General features: G+C 41.8%; 1 protein-coding gene across 9 annotated transcripts in view; it reads left to right on the forward strand.

The window, feature by feature from the left end:
- The window catches only part of LYPD6B (LY6/PLAUR domain containing 6B), a 174,058-nt gene that overhangs the window by 133,995 nt on the left and 21,059 nt on the right, over positions 1-19,004 (forward strand). For 7 of the 9 annotated variants that reach the window (XM_042997107.1, XM_042997109.1, XM_042997105.1 and 4 more), the window contains one exon: positions 14,276-14,345. The gene's annotated coding sequence lies outside the window, so the exon portion shown is untranslated. Of the gene's footprint in view, positions 1-11,204; positions 11,226-14,275; positions 14,346-14,405; positions 14,487-19,004 lie in introns of those variants that run through there. The other 2 variants (XM_042997111.1, XM_042997112.1) reach the window with 2 other exon arrangements.

Raw genomic sequence — 19,004 nt, forward strand, 5'->3', positions numbered from 1 at the left:
TTCATAACTAATCCTTTCCAGGTTTAAATAAAATCAGCAGTTGCTTTAACAACAGCTATTCTGTCACCTTTCTCTTTCAGGCACTTGTAATACATCACTAAACAATATCAGAATTAACCCAAAGTACTTTAGACTGAGCTGCTTGGGGCAAGAACCTTGCCTTCTTCATCTTGAATTCCTAGGACCAAGAAGGACCAAGAAAAATAACACCCCCTGCCCCCCATCACCCCCCCCCCCCAGCCCTGTCCCAACCCTGTTTTATAAGCAGGTATAAATGAAGTAATCAGTAATCATGAAAATAAAGGAAATTGTGATCCTGACACCCTGGCATTTGACAACATGTCCTGTAGTGTAAGTGTTCGGTGGGAGCCAGGGTAAAGGCGGGAGCAGCTGCTCTGGGATTCTTGGATGGGGCCAGCATGGAAAGGCAATAATACATACCCCACGGTGGATGGATTTTTATCATTGCCCCTGATTTCTGTGTTGAAACAGGAAGGCTCAGCCCAGACAAATGCTAAGGAAACAAACCCAACTCCTTTATTACACTCTCCAACATTTATAGCCAAGTCCTATTCGATGCCCTTCTCCTTGAGGCATTCTGACAGTCATCTTAATGATTTATTTTCTTTTTCACAACCAAAAAACAAATAAAATATTTTATCACCTTTTGGGTAGACTTGATGTCTTTCTCTTCATTTCATCACTTTCTGGGTCTATAAAATTCCTCGTACCTTTCAGTTTTTATAACTCAAGGAAAGGAATCCTGTTTTTCTCATTTCTTATGTGAAGGCTCACCCCACTCCCGGACCTATGTGGTTTTTTTTTTTGGGGGGGGGGAGGGGAAGTAGAGTCTATATCCTCAAGCCTGTTGTTGTGTGTGGAGGGGGTGGAAGAGACGGGGGATGGGAAAAGGGGGACTCGAGAAAGGTCATGTGAATTCCAGGGAAAGGTTTTCAATTAAGAAAAAAATATTTTTTTTCAAAGCTGTTCTCCACTATTTAAGGTATAAAAACTGTGGAGCCATTGGTGCTGAAGTGTAGTGGGTTGTACTGGTTTAAGAAGAAAATTCTCTACAGCTGATATTTGCTCTGTGGTTTCTTTCCCGTATCTACAGTAAAAACCAATGATCTGTGTGAGAGCCCACAGCACTGTGATTACCCCTCTCCATTCTGAATTGCAGGTCTGCACCCCAGCTCCCTGCTTTATAGCTGGCAGGCTCAGTTTTTCTACTCTTTTCCCCTTTTTCTCATTTCTGCCTCATTTTCCATATGGCTCCTTGCATTAAGGTGTCAGCAGCAGGATATTCAGACCAGTCATTGTGAGTCACAAAAGCTACTCCACCACATGTGGGTTCATAAGGGGCAAAGCTGTTCTCCGGGAAGCGGGGTTTCAAGTCTGAGTTGATGCAGCACGTGAGGGTGTGCAACTGAGTTTAGTGAGTTTGGTGTGCAACTGAGTGGTCTGAGATCTCTGTCTCCTTCCCCTCAGGTCCCTCCCCCATCAGCTCCAGTAAAGACCAGAGAATTGAAAGGGAATGCAGGGTCCTTACCTTCAAGGATCCTTCGAGGAGTTGATGATTAGTTTTAGGAAGAATGGGAAAGCATTCAAAGAAAGGAATAAAGACTCTATTGTTAAGTGGCTGGTGCCTAGATTCTGGACCCTCGTGTGCCTAGGCCCCTCTGTCTGCCACTGTAACTTCCTGCCTGCCAGACGTGTGACTTGTACTTGGTCATGTTAACTATTGATTTTTTTCCCTTACCTTAATTAGTTGACTCACAGACTTCCAAACTATGTCTGATTTTTTACTTTGGAGGGGCATTTAGTCTAATCAGGTAAGTAGAAATGATTGATGGGACTTGTCTGATAGTCACCTACATCCTAGCATGACAGCCAACCCGTGGATTCTACAGAAGGTGGTAATATTATAACCCTAAAGGATATCACCAGTCATATAGGATGCATATCTGACAAACTTTAAAATTAGGGTAGCACCTGTCCTTGAAACCAACAGTAACTCTACTAAAAAGAGACCTTCCCCTATACACACACTGCCTATCCCCATGCCTTGAGACACCCAACGCTCTTTGCTTTGAAATGTTTCCTTGATTTTCGTCCTCAGTTGAATTGTTGGGGGAGATTTGAAGTGGATCAGTGGAGCTGTGTTTTCATTTTTCTGGAGTGTGAAAAATAGTGTTTCGGTTATTACATGTGGAGAGATGAGGCAGCAGATGTACAGCCTGGTTTTTAGATTGCAGGTGGAATCGGCAGCATCGGTAGTTAGAGAAACGGCCCCCAAGCATGTGAGCTATGTAGATGCATTCCATGCTGTGTAGACAGAATAAATCTGGGACACCACAATGTGGTTTTCCTCCCATGCCTTTCTGACCACTCCCCATTTGGTGGGAAAGAGCTTTTGTTTTTCTACTGTTGGGCCTCTCTTTCCATCAGATATGTAGCCAGCTGGCTGAGATCGCAACTTACAAAGCTGGCTGGGATCCTGTTGTTGGTGTCCTGGCAGGAAAGTGATGTTTGTTGTAATCGGGCACCTTCATTGTTCTTTCATCTGGCCATTTCCTCCTGTCTCTTACTCTTCTTCACTTCATTTTTTGGGGAGTCAGTAGCATTGCTTTTTATATAGGAAATGGATGTAAATGACCAATGGCAGTGAGATCGCTCATGCCTTGCTTTTTGGCTTAGAGGGTGGACATTTTGGGAGTCAGTAGCAGGAAGCTTTGCCGTGGGGTCCACAAGGGGTTGGGATAGACGGCTAATGCTCTGAACCAATCTCTCGCCTGTTGGGCACTTTATTGTGCTTTCCCTGTCACGAGAGACTTCAGTAGGTGGTACACAGAGCCTGTTTACAGGACCGATAGTGGTTCAGCTAAATCTGCTGCCCCAGCAGCAAGAAAGCTCAAAGAGTGTCAACTTCTTACACTACCTGGCTCTGTCTCCTTCCTCCAAGAATTTCTCTGCTGCCACAATCAAAAGTGGAAAAACAAAAATTGGAAGGGAACTAACATTTATTGAGTACTTAACTATAGTTAATTCACTTAATTTTCACTGTCCCTTATTTCCTTCTCACTACTGTCCTGAAATTTAAAGTGCACTGTCATGATTTACAGATGAGGAAGTGGAGACTCTGAGGACTTAAGCAGCTTGTTGAGGTTAATCGGTTCCTACCAGTGGTGATGAGAACCTAAGCTCAGGATCGGAACGAGGGTTCCCCGACTCCAGTTAAATGCAGAACATACCACACCTTGAGAATGACTTGTGTTCCACTGGGGGCTAGAGACTTAAATACTCCTGCTGAGAAGCAATTAGGCTTCCAGCATAGCCTTTTATGCAGAATGCAGCATATAGGCAGCTGTTCCTTGTTCTTCCCTTTGTTGCCATGTAGTAATGTCAGAGCTTTATTGAAATTGTAAAATAGTAGAAGGCATCTTGTCACCGCTGGGATCTAGGGATCAGCGCAAAATTAACTCACAGATTCTGATCATCTCGCCCTCTCCTGCCCTTCCCAGATGAGACTACACCGTGCTCCCTATGTGTCATGTCCTTTAGCCCATGACAAATAACATAATTGATGAAGTTATGCAGAAGCTATACCCTGTTCACAGAGCAGTCTGTCAGAGTTAGACTCCGCATCCCCAGCAATTTGACAGACACTGGCAGCTAACTCACCTTGCTTTTGAAATTTTGTTTTCCTTTAAACTTGAGAAATGCCTTTAATGCTTTCCTCCCGATACTGATACATAGGAGACCTGATCTTCTAAGCCGAACGACCGTTTTATGAGGTCCTGGAAGCCTGTTGGTGATGTACGTTCTTCTTTCTCAACAAAAGGTGTGTCCCTACACTTCCTCCAGCCAGTAGGTCTGGTCAATAAATCCATCAAAGGCCAGGCCAGTCTGGACAAAGCAGGCTTCACACCTTCCCCAGTGGGATGAAAGGCAGCGCTTTAGAGCTCAGTGGGATGGAAATTACTTTCCTTCTCCAGCTCTAGAATAAAAGTGTACATCTATCCGTTTTCATTCTTGTCTGGCTCTACAGTGGGCAGGAGGTTACTTACTGTTTCTTCATTAGCCAGTTGGTAAATACCCAAGGTTGGAGGTCAGGAAAGAGCGTTCTGGCTGTGCCCACTGAAGTCAGACTCCTCCACTAGTGGCAGGCAAAAGAGAGAAGTACGTGCTGGGGGGCCTGCTTCCCTTTCCCACAGTTATGCTTAAGTGCCATCGTTCAGGAATAATTGAATGGGAGGTTTGTGCCTCCGGTTACCAGGCCAGGGATCAGAGACCCTTACTTTATCCTGACACAATTACAGCTCTGCGACATGGATTAGAAAGCTCTGCAATTATGCAGATGAGTTACAAAGGCCCCAGGAGAGATTTCACCACGTCCACCATCTGAATGACTGTCGGTGAGCTGATGGTGCCGATGACCACATTGTGTTGTGAGGTCTACAGCTTTTGTGTAGAATTGCTCGTGAAGCACAGAGAGCTGTGTCCCATATTTTAAGGAGATTTTCTATTTCTGACAAGGGTGATGAAAAACAAAACAAAACAGGCTTTATTGCTCAGATCAGCATATAGGCCACAGACATGATTCTCTTCCCTGGATTTCCAACCGGGTGTGTTTCTGTTTGCCACGTTGGTGAGTCCTGGAAAGGTGAGTTGGATTTGTTTTTTTTGTTGTTGTTGTTTTTTTTAAGTGGGCGTTCTGAATATGGAAGAGTTAATCAGTTCACAGAGAGCTGTTAATTCATAACTCACAGCCTCTTTCACCACTAATGTCATCGGAAGCGAAGTCATAGTCCCCTTGGGATCCACCCTGAAATGGCCCCGCGAGGGAAAAGGCTCATCTGGCAATGGCCGGTGTGTATGCCATCTGTGTGTGCTTGGGTTTTCCTCAGTTTACAGTCCGTAGCATGGTTCCTTTAGGGGTTCTTCTAGTTAGCTGAGATAATTCACAAAGCTGGCAAGGAATAGTTGAACCTAAGTTAAAACGGAGAGAGCTGTATCTTCAGGAGACCTTTTCTACCAAATTCTATCACCTTTATTTATTTTTCCTGACAAGGAGAACAGGAGAGGACACACCAGAATTGTAGTCCGTCCCTTTGTACCTGGCAAGAAGGTGGATTCTGGTCTGCCTAACTTTTCTCTGGGAAGATTTAATCAGCATTTGCTGTCAAAGAAGACAAATGTTCTAGCTTTGGTGAAGACACTTTGTCTGTCTTGATAAACACTGTTAAGGTGACGTTAGGCCCTGTGTGAGAAAGTGAGGGGAATACTTTTTTATGATTAGAATACAAAAAGACAGATTTACAAGGGGCTCTGCCAGGCCTTCTCCCTCTAAACTTCCTGATTCAGCGGGCAGCGCGGTCTCCGGTACGGCGTTATGTGCTGTTGTACAAGTGAAACCAGCGGGTTTAATGATTCTCTGCTTCTGGGTCATAATTCTTCGGAAACAGTGAAAATTCCAAACCTGCAGCACTTCTTTATCTTCTCTTTCTCAAGGTGGCTTTTTTTTTTGGGTGGTGCTGCTGGGTTGGTTGGTTTTTTGTTGTAGTATGGGGTGGGGGGGGGGGGGTCGACCTTAGATGGTCTTCAAAAGGGGACTAAAGTGAGGGAAAATGAGAAGTAAGCAAATATTGAAAAATGAATGAGTTGGAGAAGAGTGTTAAGCAGACCCTTTTCTGACTAGAAATGTTTCATTTGTTGGTGGGAGGCTTCCCACTGAAACCAGCTCCTGCTGCTTGGGCCCAGCCTGGCCATGTGTTTCCCCGTGGCGGCCCTTGGCTGCCTGGGCTGGCCCGCTTAGGGCATTGGGGACCGGCTCTGCTGCAGGCACATGAACGGGCCTGGAGGGAAGCCTGGGTGTCAAAGGCTGTGAAATGATTTTGTTTTCTGAGTTCTCAGTGGCCCCAATTCTTCTCCCTCACCCCCAACTTTACTGAGGTAAAATCGGCAAATGTAATTGTCTATAAAATTGACAAAATTGTGTGAAGCTGTACAACATGAGGATCTGATACATATATGTATGCATTGTGAAACGATTACCACAATTCCGTCAGTTAACACCTCCATCTTGACCTCACAGGGTTGCACCCCCCCCTTTTTTTTTTGGCAAAAACGCTTAAAATTTACTCTTAGCAAATTTTAAATATGCAATACAGCATTATCAACTATGGTCATCATGCTCCACGTCACAGTGCCAAAACTTATTTCTCTTAGAAGTGGAAGTTAGTGCCCCATTTCCTCTATGCCCCAGCCCCTGGCAGCCACCATTCTACTCTATGATTTTGACTTTTTTCAATTCTACCTATAAGTGATGGCATACAGGATTTGTCTCTCTGTTTCTGGCTTATTTCGCTTAGTATAATGCACCTCCACTTTCATTCATGTTGTCACAAATATCAGGGGTTCCTTTTTTATGGGTGAATAATATTCCATACGTATATGCCAAGGAAATGAATACCATACTTTCTTTAATTCATTCATCCATTGATGGGCACTTTGGGTGTTTCCAGATCTTGGCTGTGATGAAGAATGCTGCAGTAAACATGGGAGTACAGATATCTCTTTGAGATCATGATTTCATTTCTTTTGAATATATTCCTAGAAGTAGGATTGCTGGATCATATGGGAGTTCCATTTAATTTTTTGAGGAACCTTCATACTGTTTTCCATAGTGGCTGAGCCAATTTATATTCCCACCAACAGTGGACAAGGTTCTCCTTTCTCCACATCCTCACCAATACTTGTGTCTTGTCTTTTTTGATGACAGCCATTCTGACAGGTGTGAGGTGATATGTCATTACAGTTTGACTTGTATTTCCCTAATGATCCAATTTTTTAATTGTATTATTTGGTGTTTCGCTATTGAGTTGTACGAGTTCTGTATTTTGGATATTAATCCCTTAGCAGACATTGCTTTCTGAGTGTTTTTTCCCATGCTGCAGGTTGGGAGGTTGCCTTTTCATTTTGTTGACTGAAGTTTCTTTGCTATACAAAAATGTCCCTCAGGTGGTCTTCCTTGCCCTGTGACCTTGAACAAAGCCCTTCAAGGGCCTATCTCTGCTTCTTCCTCTGTTTGGGGTGACATTAGACTAGATCCGTGCCTTTTCAGATGTTTTAATCTATGGAAACTTTCACGCATATGAAATATTGTAATCTAGTCTAATAAATGCAGTTTTACAAAATCTGACCTATTCTCATTTAAGTGTAGGTGAGGGACCCAGAGTTCCCCCTACCCCACTCAAATCCCCTTAATCTGTCAGAACTCCAGCCGTCCTGTGGGGCCACCTCCATTCCAATTTGATAACAGGCTGACAAAATGCAGAAAGTCGCATTAATGCAAGGCCTAAAAAAAGCGGGTGATTTTACCTTTGTCAAACCTGAAGACAGTGTATTTTACAAATTTTAAGTCAACCAACCTAAAATGGCTTAATCCATCATAATCTTGAAAGCACCAATCATTCTTCTCTTTTATATACCCTGTTGCTTGTAACCAGAGTATTTTTAGCTTTGCTGTTGTTCAGTGATGTGCAAATGAACGTGGGCGATGAATTCTGTGAAGTATACCCACGTCAACATTTCACGATGCTAGCCCTTCCCCCACCCCCGCCTGGATTCCAGAAACCCAGACTCTTTGCTGCACCCCCTCCTCTAACCCTGTACTATACAAAAAGTATATCAACTTTCTCAACCTCTGCATTGATCATGTCAGTCTCCCCGCCAAAATAACCGCATTGTTTGAAAGACCAAAACTCAGCTCATGATACCAAGTTTCTGAAAGATCCATGATTATTTAATTTCCTCTCAAACCCTATTCCCCACTTTGTTCTAATATACATTCTATTTTGGTAAGTCATTATTTCCCCCAGTCTCTGCCTCCAAACCTGTGGTCATGCTCTTTGCCCATCTCTGTCTGTCTTGTTTTCCCCATAAAGACCCTTCATCCTTTCTGTTGCCTATAACTCACCCTTCTGGTCCTTCCATGCTCCGTCTTCTCCCTCCCATGGTACTCAGCAAGGTGGCAGCATGGTGTGGCAGCAAAACCACACAACAGGGAGACCACACTAGAACTACAATCCTGGAATTCTCCCACTTATTCGCAAGATGTCCTTGGCCAACCCCCTTGACCTCTTTGGGTCTCAGTTACCTCATCTGTAAAATGGGGTTAATATCTCCTTTGCCTACCTCACCATGCAGTTGTAACAATCAAAAAAAGAATTATAGGTGAATGCACTTTATCTAATTAGGGACTCTTCATTTTTCATTTTTGTTCTTAAATAATAGTAGGGTATTGTTATTATTTTTTTTAATAGTAGGGTATTATTATTCCTTACTGTCTCCTCCTATAGCACTTGACCCTGTACTCACTGCAGTCATTTCATGTGTGATATCTAGTCTGGCCAGTTCTTTAGGTCAAAGATTTTTCTTAAACTTAAAATTTAATTCCAGTGCAACTTTACAGTGGTTATCACAGTGCTGATCACATATTAGGTAGTTCGTGTGGATTTGTTAAATGGAAAATATTGGAGGTCAAAATTCCAAGAGCCAATCATTTTTGGGTGCTGGCAGAAGAGGTCACTTAATTATCAGAGGATACTTGAAATTCTGGCATCCTCCCAAAACAAGACTGAAATTCTAAGGATTTAAAATGGGTGTGGAAGATCTTAGAAGCAGGGTAAATAAGTTATCTGGGTGAGATACTCTTTTGAAGATTAACTGAAGGTAGAACTCTGTTCTGGGACCAGTCATAATGAGGCTGGCAGTCAGTCCTTAGTCAGCATAGCCTTTTAAAAACTTGGCATGCTTGGGACGCCTGGGTGGCTCAGTCAGTTGAGCGTCCGACTTCGGCTCAAGTCGTGATCTCACGGTTTGTGGGTTTGAGCCCCGCGTCGGACTCTGTTCTGACAGTTCGGAGCCTGGAGCCTGCTTCGGATTCTGTGTCTCCCCCTCTCTCTGCCCCTCCCCTGCTCATGCTCTGTCTGTCTCTGTCTCAAAAATAAAACATTAAAAAAAAAAAAAAAAAACAACTCTGCATGCTCACAACGAATAAGGAGAAATTTCCAGTGAGTGAGGATGCCACCTGGGCTGTCAGAACTGCACCAGGATTCACTGAGGAGGCTGTGTCTCCGAAATAGAAGAGTGAGTGCTGTTAGTGTCTTAGTAAGTGGAGGGCGAATACTTCTTCATGGAAGTGAAAATTACTTCACTTTGAATCATCAGGGAAGATACCTTTTTTTTTTTTAAATAACTGGAATAACTTCAGGAAGATAAGGTGAACTTCAGGAGATAAGGTATAAACTCTCAGGGGGCAGGAGAATGCGGGATACCTTTCACTACACTGGAGATTTAATTTGAAGTGGGTAAGCTGGTGATCAGTAAAACTTGATTTCCCTGCCTCCAAACTTGACTTAGTGTGTACCTGATGCTTCTGGAAGAAATGAACTTGTTGGCTGGTGAAATTTCTTTTTGTTTCTTTTTTGAATGTTTATTCATTTTTGAGAGAGAGCAAGAGACAGAGCGTGAGTGCAGGAGGGGCAGACACAGAATCAGAAGCAGGCTCCAGGCTCTGAGCTGTCAGCACACAGCCCGGCGTGGGGCTCGAACCCATGAACCATGAGATCATGACCTGAGCTGAAGTTGGGTTCTTAACTGACTGAAAAACCCGGGTGCCCCTGGCAGGTGAAATTTCTGAGCCAAGAATTGGGGACATGGGAGCTATTAAGTGTTGGAAATCCTCAAAGTACGAGGCTATCCAATCCCTAGTTTAGGATATGGAAACAGAGCATCAGCATAATAGGCTACAAACCTAAGTGCACCGTTTCATTTATTCTGGGGATATCTGTGGAAAGTCTCACCCAGGCTGCTTTTTTTTTTTTTTTTTTTTTTTTTTTTTTTTTTTTTTTTTTTTTTTTTAAGAGGAAACATTTTTCCTGAGGCATTTCCTCTATTTGGCCAAACTAAATGTGTTAGATCTGTTCTTTTCAGATTTGCTTATTTCTGGCATCCTCCCTGCGTGGTTTCAGCATAAATAATATGCTTCCCTACCTACTACAAGCTATAGGAATCACTAGCATTTTAGAAAAGTGATGGTGGTAGAGTTAGTAACACTCTATAATCCATTGTTTCCATAGCAACTGGTGCATGTTTGCTGTTTGTACACGGACTGCCTTCATCACTCTATTTAAACCACTTTAGAGCATGGACCATGTCTTAAATTTTTATTTCTGGTTCCTCATATGGTGCACAGTAGGTGTTCAAGAATGCTTATTAAATGCATAAAAAAATAAAATGAAATAAAAATGACTAAAATGAATTTTAAATGTGTATATATTTTTGAGATACACATATCTGCAGATATGTGTATATATATATGTATGAATTTTCCATTTTAAAAGTTTATTTGATGACTACTTTCTCAGCTAAGAAAAACCTCCAAAATAAATGTGGATTGATTAAGTCAAAACATAACACTTCTAATCCAATACTCAACATAATTACCCACATGAAAGGAAGCCAGATAAGTGAGAAATACATTATGTGACCATGCTGCAGCTGCAGAACATTGCCACATTTTCTTAGATTTGTCCTGCAGGCCCAGTGAACCCAGGCCTAAAGGAATTCTTATGACAGCTCTCCCAACTGTCCTTCATGAGCTACCATTGCCAAAAGCTATAGAAAGTTAAGCAAAAAGCCTAAGCAGGGGTAGCAATATTTAAATATACAACCACCTAGTAGCCCTCATTTAGCTATTAGATTCCTGCGGTTCTGGAATTTTCCTTGAAGGATTTCATAGCCAAATCAAGCTCATTGGAATATTGATTATTCTTGCCACTGCTTTCTCCTCACGGAAGCTCCTGATTTGATGTCAGTTTGATACTTCTGTATATCAACCTCTATCTCTTATATAGACTTGAACCTTTAACTGTTTGGGGTTAATGGTCAGAAATCAGATGTTGCTGTAAAGTATGTCCTGAGAACTGGCCATGTCTTCTCTACATTCTAAGTGTAGTATATAACGTGCATATCCCCTGTGCAAGTTTTTTTTCCCCCTTGTTAAATCCATTGTCTCATAAAATGCTCCTTAAAATGTGCCTTTCACATCTCCTTTCTTCATTTCACAATAGTCAGCAAACATTTGGAGCCCTGCTCTGTGCCAAGCCCATTGCTGGAGATGAAAGACTAGACTAGGCCTGCCTTCAGGGAGCTTGAATTTGGTAAGAGAGGGAGATAGGACCCCCTCCCTTTGTGCCCACGTTCTTCTCCCCATTGAAGAATCTGACCACCTGGTCCAAATGGCTGCATGGGCTTGTGTGGCATTCAGGGATTAGCCAAGTGTTTTTCGGTAGACCAATTAAACGAAATCACTGAGAAGAATAATTAGGGTCCAAAGCCCCAAACTTAATCTCATATTAACCTGGAAAAATAGCAGCAGTGATTGCCATCTGCTGACATGCCACCCACAGACAGACAGTGAATGTTCTAGGCCAGCCAGGCCTCCCATGAGCAGGACCAGGAAAGTACCCCTGATTAGAGCAATTAGAGCAGCTCCCTGGGCCGGTTCTTAATTTGCTTAATCACACTCACTTCACTGGACTCTGCCTTGGGCTTAGGGAGTTTTAGGGGAAGAAAAAAATGCAAGGTTTGGGGAAAGAGAAAGGAAACAATTTGAGAGAGAGAATTCAAATTCTCCTCTCTAGTCAGTTTAGGGTTGGCAGAAAAGGAGAATGACATCAATGACAAGGTGTAAATACGAGGAAGCTGATTTGGCAAATGGGTCCTTTGAGTCTTGTTTGGGTGAGAATCATTGAGATCACAAAAGGAAGCAGCTGGTAAGTTCTGGAAACCTTTTTGTGTTAGCCCAGAATCTGAATAATGCACTAAGTGGAGTGTAGTGCATATATTTAAATATTTATGTATAATTGGCTGTTATTTCTTAGCCTGCTCTGCCATGGTCCCATGACTTGATACCCTTGCTTTTAAATGATCGTTTTCTAGATGCTAGAAAGGCATTGTACAGAAAAAGAGAAGAATCCTAGCATACCAAACAGGGAAAATGCAGAAGGAGACCAATTTCAAACCAGAAATCCATCATAGCAAGCTGTCTTTGAGAAGTTTTGAAAGTACTCTAGGGTGGGGACCGAAATGGAGACGTTTGGAATTGGAGCCCAATTTAAATTCTATCTATGACTTACTTTGTAGTCTTGAGCAAGTTACTTATCCTCTCTTTAAACTTTAAATTCATTGTCAAGTGGGGAGGACAACAGTGCCCACCTTACAGGGATGTTGTAAGAACTAAATGAACTAATGGTGTTATAGGTACCTGACACCCATAGCCTTCAACAGATGTCAGCTTGGAAAAGGAAGTCATCCTGCAGGGGGACACATGGAGAAAACCAGCCAGTCGCTGGAAAATCGGCTCTCTGAGAGAAGGAACTTTATTTTAAGCACTGATGCAATGGCTGTGAACCAAGGTGCTCCATAAATATTGATTGAATAACTAAATAAATGTAGTAAGTCCATTTAGAGTGTTTAAGTTAGGTTATTGATGAAATTAATGTGCATTTTAAATGACTATAAGGAAATAATGGGTGAAAATTTCAAGTATGGCAAAGGTGTACTTTTGAAACTTTTAGCCAGGAAAATGTTCCTTCTCCCTTTGCCCATCAGGGACACAGAGTTTGATTCCATTTTTTTCCCTAAGACCAAATGATTTGGGGAGCGTTTTTGTAACATTCTAGATGGTCTCTTCCTAGGTGCGGATTCCCAGTTCTTTTGCTGTCCTGTTTGGATTGTGTAGGAGTGAGAGAAGCACACGTTTAAACTACTGATGATAAATACTCTTCTTCCATTTGCTTCCAGAGTGTGACAATTTAGTATCCCCTTGTGATGGAGGGCAGAGGCTCAGAGGTGCAATACCTCTCTCTCATATGTAAGTAGGCCCCACTTGGGGGGTCTCTTCTGAACCAACAAGCCATGGGCTACTTGGTTCTGCCCTTATCTGTGGGCAGTGTCTTCCTCTGGTCCCTGGGGTTTCAAGCTTTTGCACAGAGGGAGGGGAAAGGGATTGGCATTCTCCACCTAACCCTAGCCTGAAGTCATTTCTTACACCAGACGTGATGAACAAATACTACCTTTGGAGGAAGGTATACAAATTTGCCAAAGAAAGGAATGCAGTTCTGGGACCTCCTAGCTACAGGATTATGTAAATCATTCGACACTAGTAAAGCTTAAGTTATGAAAGTAATTTCCATTTGTAGTGCAGCTAATTAGTCTAAGGAAATGGTGGCAGGGGATGTGTTCTATAACTTCTCAGGAGGTAGCCCTGGCTCTAAAGAGAGAGTTTCAAACTCGCCTCTAAGATGTTACAGGTGGATAGCTAATATTTGAGTTCGTAAGTTCATACTATCTTCCAGACATTATTCTAAGTGTTTGAGACATATTAAGTCACTCACTTGAGGTCATTATTGTTTATCTCCTTTTTACAATGAGGAAACTGAGGCACAAGGAGGTTAAGTGACTTGTCCAATGCTTGCACTAACTTTTAATGCTTGATTACATGTAAGGAAATGGAAATCCTGAGAAATGGACCAGGTATAGAAAAATATTTAGCTTGTCACTCAGCCAAAGAGCAGGAATCTGCCCCTTGCTTTAGGTGCACAAGGAACCATTGCTTCCTTTCCTATGGAAGCGAGTCATAGCCCCCTTTTACCATGAAGACTTGATGCTAGGGACTGAGAGAAAGGGTTCCCAGGCTGCTGCCTCTTTTCTACTTGAAAGCCTGAAATCTGGAATCTCAGAACCTCTAACGGAGTCATGGGGATGAGCTATTTCTAATATTTCAAGGAACCTAACAGAAATTGTTCACTTACGGGCAGCCAAACAACCTGGGCTAATAAGTATATAAAAACATTTTGTTTTGCGTTTGTCAAAATTATATATCATGTTAATAATTTAGTTATCTTGTGTGGGTCAGATACTTTTCATGGCAATTGTATGTTTTTAATCTTAAAGATGGGTAACTATCTTCTACATATGGTTTAGCTAAATCATTCTAAACATGGAATCTAGGGTCTGGAGTAGGGGCAAAATAGAAATGGACTTTGGAGATGGAAACCTTAGCCCCTATTGGACTATTGTGCAGAAGATGTGTTGCTTATACTCAACAACTACAACATACTCAAATGGATAGCACGTTTCTCTTCTGCAGGAAGGCAGTGCTTTCTACATGTTCATCTATCTTACCTATTTTTTTCTGTTCTTACAGATCACTGTGACCGTGTTCTTACTAAGGTCTCGGGGAGACTTTACTGATGAAATCTGTAAAATGTAATCAGGTTGGTGAATTCTCTGATGTCCACATCCCTACCATCACATGATACACTTCAAAGCCAAATAAAAAATGCTATTTTGTGTCATCTCATCTTTGGCTTTTCCAAGCCCCTGGTCCAGTAGAACTATTGAGCTTTAACTAGATGGTAGGTACTCAATCATAAACTATAGAGCCAAAAGAATTCTTTGTTTGAATTTAAATTTTGAGTCTTTTATGATTTATGTGGGTAAAAAAACCAAACCAATAAAATGGGGTATACTCTGAGAAGTCTTCTTCCTACTTTTGCCCCCTCTTACTATTTTTTTAATGTTTATTTATTTTAGACAGCTCGAGTGGGGGAGGGACAGAGAGGGAGACAGAGGATCTGAAGCAGGCTCTGCACTTGCAGAGCCTGATGTGGGTCTCAAACCCATGAACTGTGAGATCATGACCCAAGCCGAAAGTGGGCACTTAACTGACTGAACCACCCAGGCACCCCTTATACTATTTTTTACCCTGTTCCTTCACCTACAGTTCATTGCTCCTATTAGTTTCCTGTATATTGTTACTGAGTGTATTTATGCATATATAAGTAAATGCATATGGTAATTCTTTAAGTTTATCTATTTTTGAGAGAGAGAGCGTGCACGCGCAAGGGCGAGCACATGAGCAGGGGAGGGGCAGAGAGAAACGGAGACAGAGAATCCCAAGCAGGATCCATGCTGTCAGCACAGAGGCTGACGTGGGGCTCAACCTCATAAACCCATGAGATCATGACCTGGGCTGAGATCAAGAGTCTGATGCTTAACGAACTGAGCCACGCAGGCACCCCCATATAGTAATTTTTATTGTTTTCTCTCCAACACACAAAAATAACGTGATATTCATATCTCTATATCTTTCTCCATTCAGATATATATGTATATATAGTCTGTATCCTAGGGCTTTTTCACAGCATCATACAGGGAACGTCTTTGCTGTGTTCTATTCCATTGTGTATGTAGAGTTTTAAACGTGCACACACACACACACACACACATACACACTTTTTGATGGACACAGATTGTTTCCAATCCTTTGCTATTATAGTGCTGCTATGACTCTGATGACAGTGTATCATTGTGCATGTGTACAAGCCATCTTTTGAAGAAATTCCAAGAAGTGAGATTTTGGGTAAAGGGTAAATACATTTAAAAGTTTAATAATGTTACCAAATTGTTTCTAAGGGGTCATCTTTCCACAATCAATGTATGCAAATAACTGGTTTCCCATGGTCTCCTTAAAACACAGAATTAGAATACATTTTTATATGAGACTAGTCAAAATCTGAAAGTTTAAAGTATACTTTTGGTTCTCATTTCTCCTATTTGAAAAGATGCTTAACTTTTCTCCTGGTGTTTAAAGACCATTTTGTTTATTTTTCTATGAAAAGGCTGTTAATGTTCTTTGCTTATTTTTCTGTTAGGTTGCTGATAATTTTCTTATTGATTTCTAGTAGCTCTTTCCATATTAGCGAGATTATCCATTGTTTTGTCTGTGACATAAGTTGAAAAAAATTTTTTTCCAGGTTGTTACTTGTTTCTCGATTCATACTATCTTTTCGTCACACATAACTTATTTAATGTAATTGAATGTATCAAACTTTAATTTTATACTTTCTGAGTTTTGAATTACAAATGGAAAGGCCTTTCCCCCCTCCAAGGAAGTCACTCATATTTTGTTCTGGTACCTTAAGAAAATTTTATTATGGAAAATTTTAAGCACATTAGAGAAATTAGGATAATAACAGATAATAACAGATTCCCATGTGTATTTGAGTGTATTTCTGGATTTGCTGTTCCATTTGTCTAACTACTCATGTGCAAATACTATGCTGTTTTAATTACTATAGCAATAGAGAATGTTTTAATGTCTATCCAGAGTAGTTATTCCCTAAATGAAATCGTCATCTACTCCAAGTCATGCTCTATAAAAATGGGAGAAAATTATAGTTGGTAACCCAACCTCCTCAGGTCAGGGATAGACTTGATTTAGAAGTTGACAAGGAATGGGAATTGTGCGAGTGAAGGCGGTCCCCAAGGAGAGTAGTACTATTAACACACTATAGGAAGGTAAATAGTAATTACATAAGAGCATGAAACTCAGGGCAGGTCCTCAGCTAGAAGGTGGGACGAGGAAGAGGAACCCACGGAGGAAAAAGGACATGGTTCTTGTGGATGAAGCTTGCTTTGCCCTTTTAAATAGCCAATCCTGGTTCTCTTTGGCAAAGTCGGAAGGCTGATAATAGAGAAGGTGGAAATATTTGCTGTATTCGTGCTCCGGGGAACTGATCAGAGACTTGAAATCTGTCGCACAGCAACAGCCCGGGTGAAGTGTGGCAAGGAGCCCATGCTGTCATTCTGCTCTGGGCAGTTCACAGGTCTGGACTCTGCGGGCAGTCTGTGCATAGACTTGTGTCTCTGTGGGTGCAAGGGTGAACCCCCCCCCCTTCCCCACCCCCCATGCATATCTCAGGAAGGGCAGTGAAGATGATACTTCTCAGCCTTCTTTCCAGGAGACAGTACTAAATCTACCTAACAAGATGTATGGGGAAGATTAATTAGTTTTCGATGGGAAAGTTCTTTGACAATCAGTCATGTGGTATATAGTGTGCTAATTTGAGTCTGCACAGCCATGACTTGGGGTAGCAGCCTGCTGCCCAAACCCTGACACTAGAGGGTAAGTGGAAATCGGTCTGCCTCAGCGTCAAGGATATGGACTTTGCAAATTGAATGAATGTGTGAAGTCAACCTTAGTCAAGCATTTATTCAACACCTATTAGCTGTCTGCCCTGTGTGAACAGTATGAGGCAGTCATAGTGGGTGCTGTGTGCATTGGGGGGGGGGGGTTACCAAGGAGTGATAAACCTGAAATGCAGGCACTGTACTTACTGCTAGAGTGGTTATTACCCACAGTGGCAAACAAAAACCCAGAACTGCAACTCTGGACTAGAAATAATCTGCCACCAATAGTGTGAGCTCAGCATCAATTACAGTGGGCTCCATGTTCCGGTGTACTGAGTAGTAAGTAGGGTCATGGGTGCTTACTCAGTTCTTCACTTTTCAGGTGCTATCCTTACCACATCCCTAAGCTAGTCTTCCCCTTAAGATGCTTTCAGTGAAGGGAGTCTTTGGATCCACTAACAAAAGGGAACTAGAAAAGACTCCCTTTTTTGGCCTTTTTGACTTTGTTGTTGCATGCCACTGTTTTAAAATCTACATTCAAGGTGTGCTTTAAGTACAAGGTAAAAGGGACTATTTTAGGCATTATCACAGAACACTTTCTCTGCCAGTAAGGAGTTTTATGGTCTGGAAATTGGTACAGAATATGGATGAGATCTCCGTGTACATTTTGAGCTGAACTTTTCCTCCACCCTCTTTCAGTTGTCCTTGAGTTGAGGGTAGGAGGGAATGGAAGAGAAGGAGGGGGAAAGAAAATTAAGAAAGGTGGGTATGAGTAACCTTGGGAGGTGAAGTAAAGGGCTTTTCTGGGCAAATGAGGCTACCAGGAACATTATTCCAGTAGGAAGGTTTGGTACCACAGAAAATGAGAGGTTACCAGATGCCTAACCAAAGGGGGCATTTCAAGAAAACATAGTCACGTAAAAATTAGTGTTGTTTCTCAAAATGTAAGATCTTAGGAAGGAGACTATAGGGCAAAGCACCATTACATTAATATGGGATTCCAGTTTATAGTGGATTTATTATACTCAAGTACACTTACATTTCTGTGTAGATATTTACAGGTGCTACAATGCAATAGGAGGTACTATACTGAAACCTGAATGTACTAAGGCTTCAGTGGGCTTCAGTACTGTGTCCATAACAACGTGTGTTCTTTTTTCTCAGCTTCTTGATTGAAGTTCAAGAATTTTGCCTATCCTCTGCTTACTTATTTTTTAAATTTTTAAAAAAAATTCATTTCTGAGAGCCTGCATACACACACTTGAGCAGGGGAGGGGCAGAGAGAAAGAATCCCGAGGAGGCTCTGGGCTAACAGCTCCAGGCTTGAGCCCGCAAACCATAAGAACATGACCTGGGCTGAACTCAAGAGGAGGACGCTTAACGGACTGAGCCACACAAGTGCCCCTATCCCTCTGTTTGTTTAATGATATTCTTCAGTGATGGTAGGAGCAGAAAAAGCTGAATTTTGATGGGTTTGTGATATTTGCATGAGATTGTAACATATTCTTCAGCTAGATTTATCTATTTAATATTCCCATTTTCTTTCGAAAGCCTTTGTTCTTACCTCGATTGGTTTATAGCATAAATTCAATTGTTGCTTTACTATAAGCCAACAGTAATATTCGCTCTTATGTTCTCCTAGTAAAGCAGTACTGTTTATTCACTACAGCTGTTCCTACTATAAGTCTGCTATAACAATAAGCCATGATACTTTGGTCCAAAGTGACTCTTGGTATTTTAAGACTAGATTCAAGGCTCAGTCAGACACCAGGCAGGCAGATGGCACATTCAAGGGTATATTCAGTCTGGTGAATTGATAGGAGGTTATTTATAATGGTATGGCTAGCTTTGGGAAAACCAGCAGGAGATAGTACCAGACGCCAGAGTTAGCAACAGAGAAGAGTTATTTCTGTTATGTAGGCTTATAGGACAAGGAGAGAGAATGGCTGTCAGAACCCAGG

This window comes from Panthera tigris, chromosome C1, assembly GCF_018350195.1.
Source record: "Panthera tigris isolate Pti1 chromosome C1, P.tigris_Pti1_mat1.1, whole genome shotgun sequence".
NCBI lineage: Eukaryota > Metazoa > Chordata > Mammalia > Carnivora > Felidae > Panthera > Panthera tigris.